Source organism: Protopterus annectens, chromosome 1.part0 (assembly GCF_019279795.1).
Source record: "Protopterus annectens isolate FY-2018-M chromosome 1.part0, PAN1.0, whole genome shotgun sequence".
NCBI lineage: Eukaryota > Metazoa > Chordata > Ceratodontiformes > Protopteridae > Protopterus > Protopterus annectens.
Window position 1 is genome coordinate 138,787,202 of NC_056725.1, and position 13,174 is coordinate 138,800,375.

The following is a 13,174-nucleotide window of genomic DNA, read 5'->3' on the forward strand; positions in this document are numbered from 1 at the left end:
TAGACCCAATAAATGTGAATACTTGTAAAGCAGGTTCAATAACAACCATATTAACAGTATCAAAATGAACAATATTTGTAGCTGAATTATTCAAGGATTCAGGACAGTCATCCAGTTGTGCCTCGCTAACTAATTTAATGCCTGGATTCCCCCTGTTCACAACATCCTTATGCAATGCTCCAAAATTCATCCCAAAGTCTGTGTCAACTGCACTACATCTGGGAAACTGACTACTAGAAATACAAAAGTCACTAGCATTACCTTCAGCTTCACAAAGTAAATTGGCTTTGCATTTCCTTTCTAGGAGGACCAGGCCAGTCATACCAGGGGTTAATTTATGGACAGCCATCTAATTGTCCAACTCCTTCTTAAAGGCAGACAGTGCACCACACCACTTAACTTGGAGAGGGAGTTTATTCCAGAAAAGGGTTCAGCACTGCAAGACAAATCTATCCTTCCTTCTTGTCTTAGCTAGTTATTGGAATAGATTTAGATCTCTGCCTCTAGTGATAGCTGGACTGTTTGTTATGGAGGTATAAGACCACTTGGACTACTGGATCCATTATAGCCTTATAAGCAAGGCACTAAAGAGTCTATATGAAAATAACTATAAGAATAAAGCCTACAGTCTTTCTTGGTAGCTCAGATCTTTTAAACTCATGATCCTTTTACTTATAAACTTTGTGATTTTTCCAATTGCTTTATATGCTTAGTAAGGTACATGCCAAAGGGAGCATTGTATTCAATGATGGGTCTAATCATTAGGGAGCACAAGGAAGTGAGGACTTCTTTTCATCTGGCAGAAATACATTTTTCTATGAGCTGTGCAAGGTAAAAGGATTTCCTAATCACTATTGTAGTGTGATGGTCAAATCTGAGAGAGATATCAACCCAAGTACCTAGGTTTTTCCCAACATTTTTATTTTAAGTGCTGCATTATCTCTACTATACTATAAGAAGGAGCTGGGGGTTCTTACCAAATACTACAATGTTGCACTTTTTGGCACTGAGTTTAACTCAGTTTTAGTACAACAGGAATCGGCAAGTGCAAGCTCCTGCTGGAGTGCATGTATCTCAGAGGGGACTTCACAATGACTTCTAGTATACAATTATCTGCAAGATCCTCATCTGATTAGCAGAGAACTGAAAAGCAGAGGTCTCAGCACAGAGCACAGATGCCTGAGAAGTTCCAATAGTCACCTTCATGCTGTTAGAGGATGCCCCCATTTTCTTATTGTGGGAGTCCTGCCCTGAGCAATTTGGCTAGCCACCTAACCATTTATGGGTCAGTTTGGAGCTCCTTCAGATTGCTTATTATATTTGCATGTGCTATGGTATTGAAGACCTTGGTAAGGTCAAGGTATGCTGTGGACAAGTTGCCCAAAGTCCATCACCTGAATAGCTCTCTCAAAGAAGTTTACAAGATTCATTAGACCGAATCTGTCTTTCACAAAGCCAAATGCTGGAGGTCAAGTCTGATAACATTTTTGATATCACAGTTAATTAGCTCACTTATGGCATGCTCCATGGTATTGCATATAAGAGACATTAGACTGTTAGAGCTATGGTGGGGCCAGCCCTGTGGAGTAGCATAACAACAGCTGTGTGCCATTCCCATAGGACAAAGCTAGTTGTTAGGCTCAGGTTGAAGAGGTCGAGGAGTGGGTCCATCCAGATTTATGTAATGATATTAATTAGTCAACCTGGTATGTTGTCAAGCCTCATGGGTGAGCTATTCTTCTTGTAGAGCGCCTTCAATAAATGTTCTTTCATGATGGTTGGTGGTTCGTTTCCATTCAGGATAAACAGGATTGGAATAGAAGTCCCTGGTGTAATGTTGGCCCTAAATGTATTTGCCAGGACATTGTCAATATCCACAGGATTGGAGTAGTTAGTACCATTATGAATAGTTTCTGTAGCTAGTGTTGAGTTTGTGGGTTGCCTTTGTTTTTCTGATGTAATTTTTTAGTTTCTTATCTAGCTGTTTGATGTTCTCTAATTTGGGGGGGGGGTCTTTTGTTCTACTATATAGAGTTGAGTTTCTTCTGTTTGTTATAAAATTTATTAATGCTTAAGAACTATCACACTGATTTACTTTTAAAGGTCTCCATTTGTTTGGATTTAGCAGAGATTGCTGATTTAATACATTTGTCCAAGTGTGAATAGAACTTGTCTGCATAACTTTTTGGAGTATCAACATTATGGGCAATACCATTATACTCAAAATTAGAGACTTCATCATATAATTTCAGGAGATTAATACATTTAAAATATTTTAATTCTGTGATATTTGTTTCTGATGGTTTGGACATTGTGATGGAGAAGTTTACTAGTTTGTGATCTGAATTGACCAGTAAGGAGGATACCTTAGAGATTGTACATACAAGAGCTAAGTTTGTTATGGTCAGGTGAAGTATATTATTTTCCCTGGTGAAGACATTAGCAAGCTTGTCCACTGAATTTTTGTTTATAAAATCTAAGAATTTTTGTGCATATCCTGTGTTGGTGGTATAAGTCCCCATTTAACCATTGCATAATTAAAATCATCCAGGATAACAGTATTCATATTTACATTGAATTCATCAAGAATATTTAGAGAAGTTGTATGATTTTCTGGAAACAAAGTGGTGGTCTTATAGCATGCCTTGATCTGACAGATGATCTTATTTAATGTAATTTGAACATCTGTAAGTTCTGCTAGTGGATCACTAGGTGTCTGTTTCAAGGTAATGTGATCTATAAAAAATATGGCTATGTCAAAACAGTTTCCATCACTTTTAAATGAGTGCTAAGCATAAAACTCAGGTATTTATGGGGTGGTATCCAGGTACTTAAAACAGGTTTCTGTAACAACACATACATGGATTTGCTCCATGGTTATTAAGGAATGGCAACCCACTGACAGATTTACACCAGAGGAGACAGGTGATGTCCTTCTATTCAAATGCTGCAGTATTCATAACATGAGAGAGTCCGCCTCCAGCTGACTTCTATGTCCGGCCAGTATGACAAAATCTAAATGCTACTGTAAGGTACATGTGATGCCATACATCAGTTAGAGTACATCGGCCATAAACAGATGTCAGGTATAAAGCAGATGTCAGCACACACCTAACTCAGAACTTTTCTGCTGCCTGTCTGATTGCCAGCTACTGTTGTGGCTTATCAGAGAAGTCACAGTTGTGCTTCAGATAAGTACCCTGTTGGGGGGGGGGGTTCTTTATTCCTTTTGGCTACTGTGTTGTTTTTTTGTACTGAGTAAATGTCAGCTAGGAAGGACAAGTGTCAGTGTGGAAAGCAGATTCCACATAAAGACTGCCACAAGCTTTACTTGTGTTGTGTAGGCACAGATCATGACCACACCTTCTGCGCTATCTGTAAGGCACTTGTTCCAAAAATCTCTCCATAGCCGTCTAGCTTCCCTTAGGTTATACTTGGAAAATCAGCACCTTAAGTGCTTAGCTTGAGATATGGAACTGATGTCAGACCCTTCAGAAGAGCTGCAACTCAAGAAGGCCAAGAAGCCTTGGCCTGACCCAAAGGCTGCTGCCTCTATTTCAGGCATTCTTACCAGGACCGATGAAGGTCCGGAGGCTGCTTCAGAATTTATAGAGCCTCCTTCAACAGGTACCACCACAGAAGCCATCAAGGAATCTGCAGACATGTCCCAGAGGGATTCACAGGCATCCAATTTGGGTGCCAGGGGGCAAACCATGGTTGGTTATCTCTAAATGCCCACACGGCATCACTCAGATTGTTGTGCACGAAGATGTTCCTACAGACGTCGTGGAATGCCACCCTACATCAGGTCCATCAACCTTTCATCACCTGGCTCCTGTGGCTGCAAAGAAGAAACTTAAAACTAGACATGTTTCTCTGGTGCCTCAGGCCAGGCACCCAATCTAACTTTTGATTGGCAGGCCTTTACATAAGGCCTCTTTAATGCTTTCATGGCCCTCTGCCAGACCTCAGCCACTTCTATTTCTTCACCAGCTCTTACCCTGGGTCTTACCCTAGGTCCTCTCCTGTTTGGTATCTACTTTTCTGAAGTACAGGCTAACACAGAAGGTCTTTGGCTAATGAAGTTCACAGATGACTGCAAACTAGGAGCCATAATTGAAACTCCTAACGATGTGGACGTCCTACAAAAGGGCCTCACTGAGACAGATGTCTGGTGTCAAAGCCATGGCTTCAAGCTCAATGACAAAAAGTGCATTGTCACCCCTTTGGTAAAAACTCTGCACCCATGAGCTATCACATAGGTGGTAGTCTACTTAACACCGAAAGTGCGATAAGAGACCTTGGGACACAGGTGGACAGTAGTCTCTCCTTTGATAACAACATCGCCCCAGTAGTCAGGAAATCTTTTACATGGCACACCTCATCACAAAAGGTTACTCATCCAGGAAAAAAGAGGTCATTGTTCCCCTCTACTCGTCACTCATTAGAACCATTATAGAGTAAACCACCCCTTTTGGTATGTACCTCACAAGACATCTACAACAACTGGAAAAGCCACAGAAATACCTCACAAAGAGGATTAAAGGCTTCAAACAGATGCCCTATGTGGGCCACCTCAAAAAAACTCCAGCTTTACTCCATCGCATATCGCCTACTCAGAGGCGATCTCTGCCTAACATACAAAGCTATGTCAAACCCAGACCTGTTGGACATGCTCTACTTAAAGAAATCCCAATCCCTCCAACCTACACGCTCTAGGGACCTAAACCTTGTCACCACAATAAACAGAAAATGCTGGAGGGATAGATTCCTGTCCCAGAGACTTCCCATACTCTGGAACAAACTACCTATCTATATGAATCAAAGCTCCTCATTAGCACTCTTCAAGAAAAATCTTGATGATTGGATGGGAAATAGGAAATTCACCCTGGGGATCACCTCTGTGGCTCTGCTCAATAGGGGCACAGGAAAATTATTTTCTTGGGTGGTGAAAGCCAGGGTACCTTTTTGTCTAGGCTTCTATAGGCCCTAGGGCTGATAGCCTAGTACCTACCTATGAACCTATAAACCTATGAACCTTCTACCCCCTTGAAGAGGCTTTCAGAGGATGTCGCTTCTGAGGAGGAGGATTCATCAGGGGATGAGTCTCTGGCTTACTCTACTCAAATTGCTTCTCCTCTAGGATATGCCTCCCCAGAGGAAGAATCTAATGGTATGTATTCCCATGGGGAGGATATTTCTATTGGGAAGACCATCTTGAAGATGAAGGACTTTTTTAGGTGGGATTGCTGCCAGGACTCTGAGATACAGAAAAGGTACTATAACCTCCTTCAGATGGAATTCCCTAAACCATCAGCTATCCCACCTATCCTGCTGACCTTCTTGGATGCTTTCACTGCAGCTGCCAAGTGTCCAGATTCCCAGCCTCCATCTCCGAAGCACGCAGACAGATTTTGCAAGGTGCCTGAGGATGCCAAATTCCTTTTTAAGGCACCCTCTGCTGATCCAGCTACTATTTCAGAGGCAGCAGACAAAACTTCCAAGCTTTTGTCTTCTACTTCTCTGCTCCCCTCTGATAAGGAGAGCAAGGTCATGGAGAGACTGAGGAAAAAAATGCTTACATCTGCATCCTTGGCGTTCAGGACAATGAACTATCAGATTCACATGGCCAAATATTCCTTAGCTCTTCTGGCAGATGCAGTGAAGCTTCTTTCAGAGCTCCCAGATTCATCCACCAAAGCTAAGCTCTCAACCTTTCTTAATTCATCTTCCCAGGTTACCAGGCACTCCATCAAATGCAGCTATGATGCTGTGGAGGCCTCAGCTAGGGCTGCAGCTATGGGATCAGTCCTGAGAAGGTATTCATGGCTTACATTACAACCCTTACCAGACAATATCAAAGCTAAGCTCATGGATGCCCTTCTAGACAACAAAGCTGTATTTGGCAGTGCAACTGCGGAGCCTTTTAATACTCTTCAGGAAAAAGGGAAGGAATTCCAGGATTTAAAACACATATTTGTCTCTCCTGTTTCCTGCTTCCAAAGAAACTAACCAGCCAGAACCACCTTTGTTAGAAAGGCAACTAAATCTCTCCTGTCCAAAGGTAAGAGGGATTCTAGGAGACAAGCTCCTTCTAAGTCTGCTTCTTCCACACCTTCCCAGAAACAGACTTTTCAGGCCAAACCTGACAGTCTGTGACTACCAGCCTCCAGATCCATCTACCCCCTTTCTCTTTGCCTCTCTCTTTCTTGCAGCTTGGAAACAGATAACCCAGGACTCTTGGGTCCTTTCTATCACCAGTCAAGGCTATTTCATGATATGGGAAACCCTTCCTTCCTTCAAGGGACTCCCATAACCTCCACAGGACCAATTTGAAATTTTCCCACTAGTTCTCTCCTCTCTTCTTTCTCAGGGTGTACCAGAGGAATCACCCTCTCAAAGGGAACAAAGATTTTATTTCAGGATGTTTCTGGTCCCAAGAAAGAATGGCTTGGAGGCCCATTCTGGACCTTTCCCATTTAAACACCTTTCTGAAAGTCCCCACCTTTCACATGTTGATGTTGCCTAATCTTCTCCCACTTATCCTTCCTCAGGCCTTCATGATGTCATTGGACATAAACAATGCCTATCTTCACACCCCCATTCACCAACAGTTCAGAAGATTTCTTCACTTTTCTGTTGTTTCCTCTCATTTTCAGTTCTGTGATTTGCCCTTTGGTCTACAGCACTGAGGATATTCACAAAATGTTTAGCCCCTGTCATATTTCCATATTTAGACGACCTGCTTCTGCAGGCTCCATCTGCAGACACCCTCCTGGACAATCTTTCCTACACAATGTCCCTTCTGAATGGGCTAGGATTTACTATCAACCTTCAAATGTCTTCCCTGATCCCTTCCCAGGATCATGTCTTCCTGGGGTGCAGGATTCTAACAAGCAGAATGATAGCTTGTTTACCTTCAGAAAATATCCTGTCCCTCACCTCCTATTTCCAAGACCTACTACCTCTTCAATCTCTGACTGCCAGGGAGTTCCTGCACCTCCTGGGGTGCAGGACCTCAACAATTCCAATGCTTACTTTTGCCAAACTACATAAGAAGAAATTTCAATGGTTCCTGAGAATGGTTTGGAAGCAACACTCTCACCCTCTGGAATTTTTTGTCTCCCTCCTACCTTATTTGATAAATGAGTTAGAGTGGTTCTCTAGGTCTCCAGAAATCCAGGCCTACCCCTTCAACCTCTTCCACCCACCCAGGATCTGTACATGGATGCATCAGACACAGGTTGGGGTGCAACTCTGGAAAACTAGAAGGTCAGAAATGTGTGGTTCACTGGTCCCCACCTCAGGAAAAGGAGCACATCAACATAAAGAAAAAAAGCTTTGATCTTTGCCCTCAAAATCTTCAAGTCCAGGATTTCACCAGGGGTTCTAAGGTGGTTCACAGACAATACCACAGTTCTCTGGTGCATCAACAAGTAGGGGGGGATAAAGTTCTATATCCTCTGCAAACTGGCATTATATGCATGGAAGCTAGCCCAGCAGAGTCAGGTCTCTCATCAGGCTACTTACATTCTCTCAGCTCAGAATATGATGGCAGTCTCTCTAAGCAGGTCCATGACTCAATCCCACAAGTGGATGTTAAACAGGAATGTGTTCTGGATGTAGTCCATCATTGGGGTATTCCTCAGATAGATCTTTTTGCCTCCACCATGAACAGACAGCTTCCCAAGTATTGTGGCAGGATACCACATCCTGGGGTGTGGAAGGTGGATGCAGTCTCCTTTCCTTGGAAGGGGATGTTTCTGTACACATCCCCCCTTCCCACTTATCCAGAAGGTCCTGCTGAAATTTAAACAGTAAGATCCAAAACTCTTGCTGGTGACCCCCTTTTGGCCAAGACAGCATTGGTTCCCCCTCCTCATACATTTAGCCCAATCACCACAAGTTACCCCACAGGATGCACCTACTCACACAGGGCAAGGGAACTCTAGTGCATCTACAAATGTTGACCCTAAACTTGACACTGTGGGTGATGGGTCTTTAATTCTCTTTAGACACCTTTATACTGAGGATGTGCTACAAGTTCTGCAGGAGGCCAGAAAACCCACTACTAGGAAATTCTATGTCTCCACATAGAAGAGGTTTTCCACCTGGTGTGTCAGAAAAACACTTGCAACCACTGTCAGTAGAGATCCCAGTGGTAGTAGTTTTGTCCTATCTGTGTGAATTGATGAAGAGTGTCTTGTCTTATTCTTCAGTCAAGGCACATCTTTCTGCCATCGCTGCATGTTTACCAATGTCCCCTCCTTTAGCTTCCAGGTTGGAAGTCAAGCTGTTCCTAAAAGGCATTCTTCACATTAGACCACCAAGGAAACCAGTGCCTCCTCCTTGGGATCTCAATTTTGTCCTAGAGAAACTTATCCTTGCACCCATTGAACAAGCAATGGAAAACAGTTCTTCTATTGGCTATTACCTCTGCCAGAATGGTCTCTGAGCTACAAGCCCTTATGGCATTATCTCCCTTCACAGTGTTTCATAGGGACATGGTTTCTCTACGGACTAATCCAGCCGTTAGGCCCAAGGTGGTTAATGACTTATCCCTGAATCAAGCTATCCATCTTCCTACCTTTTTTCCATCACCCCAATCCCCCAGTGAAAGGATTCTCCACACCTCAAACATACATAGACAACTCAGATATTACATGAGCAAAACTAAGCCTACCCGTAAGTCCAAGAGATTAGCTCCTATAACCCATGGGTCCCGGGCCAACCTGTTTCCAAACAAATTATTTCCTTATGGATTTCTAAAACCATTTCTTTCTGTTACACAGCCAATGGAAAGGATCTCTCTTCACCTGTAAGGGCACATTCCATGAGGGCAGTGTCCTCTTCTGGGGCCTTCTTTAAAGGATTGGATACAGCCTCTATCTTGGAGACAGCTACCTGGTCCCCTATTCATACTTTCACCAAGCACTATAAACTGGATGTCATTTCCAGGTCCAGGGCAGGGTTTGCCAGAGCTGTTCGTCATGGCTTTGTGGAAAATGTTTCTGCTTCTCCTCCCAGTTCCTTCTGTGGATGAGCTTTGGCATTCTCCCTCATGTTATGAATACTGCAGCATGTGAATAGAGGGACATAAAATAATTGTGTAAAATCTTACCATAACCATAGATGTCCTTCTCTTCAATATGCTGCAGTATTACCCCACCCATCTTCCCTCTAATGCTTGCCTGGTCCCTGGTTACATGTTTTCTCACTATATCAGGCTGGTTCTTTGCGGCATTCAGTTCTGAGGTAGGTACGTGCCTACGTCCATTTATACCCAATGTCTCTTTATGGCTGATGTATACTAACTGATGTGCGGCATCTCAGTTACTTTACAGTAGCATTTAGACTTTGGTATATTGGCCGGATGTATGAGTTAGCAAGAGGTGGACTCCCTCATTTTATGAATACTGCAGCATATAGAAGAGAAGGACATCTATGGTTATGGTAAGATTTTACACAACTATTCTTTCTGCTGTTGAGTCTATGAAAATGTAGTATTTATATGTGATTATATAGTTTGGCACATTGCTATACCATGCACAAGGCTGAGCAAAGATAGTAACATCTAGCTGTCACTGCAGTTCTATAATACCCACATTATCACCAGGATGCTTAAGTACCTTCACTCCAAGTATGAATATGACATGGTCATTGTTCATGTGCATGAGAATTGTTTATGATGCATCTTCTCTGACTATATGAAGAAGGAGCTCTTTTGATATGTCATTAAAGCTAGAAAGAAGCTAGTCTTGAGCAATATTCTACCATCACTGAGAATAATCCCACAATGTAAGCATCTCAGCCTGCAAGGAGATAGAAGGTAGTCCTACCTTCTTCACCAAGAATAACTTGCATGCATCTCACTGGGGATTTTGCATACTGGCTAAGACTTTCTTTGTCCTCATAGTGCCTTTTTAAGGCACTGTCAGCCTATTCAGACAACCAACCCTGTAAATCCAAATTCTAACTTGGCAAATACCAATGCAGAACTGCTCAGTGCTAGAGGTCTAAATAAGGAAATGCCCTCTCTCGAGGTCTTCCTAACTCTGGAAAGTTTGGATATTTGTGTTGTCAGTGAAACCTGTTTTACGGAACAGAGACAGTACTCCTTCACTCCCTGGCTTCTCCGTTTAACATGCCATCATACCACAAGTGCAAATAGCAGTAATACCGATGATGGCATATTGGTCTTATTCCAAAACACCATCATCTCTTGACTAAATGACCATGACTATGACCCTGAACTCCTTCATAGCCTAGTGTCAGTAAACAATACCTAATACTGCTTCCACACTGACTGACTACTGATCCTTGTTCATGACATACATAAATCATGAAACATAGCTTAATATTCCTGCCCATGAACCCAAACGCCCTTTTTCTAGGGGACATTAATTATCTCTCCCTAAATTGGCACACCTGCATCTCAACAAATAAATAGGTTCAATGATTCCTTGACTTTATCAGTGCAAGCTCCCTTAATCAGATAGTAGCCTCTCCCACTAGAAGCACCAAACACTGGATTGTGTCCTCACAAACACAGCTGCTGTCTTTTCCTTGCCTGTTGCTATAACCTCAATAGTCAAATCACCATACAATTCCAGCCCAGATGAACAAATAACCCAACCATCATTATAGACATTTCCAAGGCCAATCTCCCTGCACTTGATGATAATTTTTAGGATTCAACAGTCCCCCACCCCTAAATGACCCTATAGCTAATACCAGAACATATTCCCAAAGTTTATACTCCCATCTCAAATATTGCATAGAGGCTCTTGTTCATATTTTATACAAATACAACACCAAGTATAGAAATAAAGTCCTCTGGTGGAACTTTACTATAAACAAACTCTGAAAATAATGGAAACAGCCATAATGAATAATACAAAAGGATAGCATATTGTAATCAACCTCCGAAAGGTTAGCAAAGATCAAATCCTGCAGAGCTAATTAGGAACTAAATTTTGCCATATCAACAAAGGAAAGCCACAAGACATTCTCTAATTGCATAATGACCCAGAAAAATAATGCTCAGAATTGCATCAAACTTCTCTCTAATGGCAGTACCCACTTGTATCCCAAGAATATAGCTAACATGCTTATCAATAAATTTAGTAAAAAGATTCAGCTCCAGCTTGTCTTTTCTGTCATTTCAAAACTTCTCACTACAAACTTTCCAGACTGTACCTGGCCCAGTAACTACCTCTGAGACCTGGTGAGCAGATATTAAAAGTGTTCTCCAGGTCCAAAAAAATCAGATCTATGGGTCCAGACAGCATACCAGGCTGTTTCCTGCTCGGTATGAAGCATCTCCTAGAAAAACTCCTCTATAAACTATTTAAAAATAATCTCTCCAGTGTATATGTACCACAGACATGGAGAATAGCTGTAGTAGTTCCTCTACACAAAAAATCCCCACCATGGACCTTGACAACTATAGACTTACCAACCTCACCAGTATAATTTACAAGGGGATGAAACACATCATTATGGACTTCATTAACAGTAACATAGGGAACATCCATTTCCCTGCATCTAAGCCATTGTGGCTTTGTAAAATGCAGATAGTGCATATTAAACCTATTTGGCATCACTAAAAGAGTCACAGAAGCAGCTGATAAGGATAACTCTGTACGCACAACTTACTTCAATTTAGCAAAGGTTTTTCACACTGTTACATCATCCACTAACTGGTCAAACTCAATATAAATACCTATGTAATCCTTTGGATTGTTAACTGGCTCACTGATAGACACTATGGCACATTATCCTCCAAGCACCCTGTCACCAGCGGTGTACCACAGCAGAGGTGCAACTGGGGGGAGGGTGAAAGGGCTACTGCCCTGGGTGAAAGGTGTAAGGGGACATGATCAGCAGGTGTCAATGATGAAGGAGGATAGTACTGGGGTTCAGAAATTATTGTTGATACTGCATTTGTGGTCATAGCTGAAAAGCTGAAGCGTTTAGTTTGTGGTACTTTAACAATAGCAAGCTATGTGTTATGTTTCTATCAAGAGGTTCACTATAGTTCTTGTTTCCTTTGGTTCTAAATTGAAATTGAGATGCTTCCCCCCCCCTCCCCACCAAAAGGGCAAATATCTATCCCAGCAGAGTGCTGCCCCCCCTGACATCTCAGATGCTCAGGTAAGAGCCGCCCTCTCCAAAGCAAAAAACACAGCATCAATGGGACCAGACGGTGTCCCGGCTGGCCCTACATGAACTCCAAGAAGAGCTAAACCCAAACATAAAACTACTGTTCAATCTCAGCCTTACTACAGGATATGTGCCCAAAGAGTGGCGTACAGCAACAGTGGTCCCTCTCCATAAAGGTGGTGCCTCAACGGATCCTGGAAACTATCGCCCCATAAGCCTGACCAGCTTAGTCTGCAAAGCTATGGAAAGGATCATCATGGACCTCATAAATAAAGATATTGGGGACCTACAGACACTGGATCCTACCCAGTTCAGCTTTGTTAAGGGCAGATCCTGCCTTTTAAACCTGGTTGATTTCTTTGAAACAGTCACCAAGGCGATTGACGAGGGGAAGGTGGTCCACACAGCCTACCTGGACCTCGCTAAAGTCTTCGATACAATACCCCACTCGGGCATTATAGATAAGCTCACCAGCTTAAATATAAACCCCTATGTCACTAGATGGATTGCAAACTGGCTCAAGGACAGAACCCACATGGTTAGAATTGCTGGAGCCATGTCAGACTCCAAACCAGTTACAAGTGGTGTCCCACAAGGCTCAGTCCTGGGACCTCTCTTGTTCGGTATATATTTCTCAGAGGTACAAGCCAACACGGAAGGACTGTGGCTGACCAAGTTCGCAGATGACTGCAAACTTGGCACCATAATCGACTCTCCAGCTGACACAAGCATCCTCCAAAAGGGCCTCATAGAAACAGACAACTGGTGCCAGAGCCATGGCCTCAAGCTAAATGCCAAAAAGTGTATAGTCATCCCCTTTGGCAAAAGCAAAGTGCCCACAAATTACCACATAGGTGGTAATCCATTAAGTACAGAAGAAGTAATTAGGGACCTGGGGACCCAAGTTGATAGCAATCTCTCATTTGACAACCACGTGGCCAAAGTGGTTAGAAAAACATTTTATATAGCCCACCTAATCATGAAGGGATTCACATCTAGATCAGGGGAG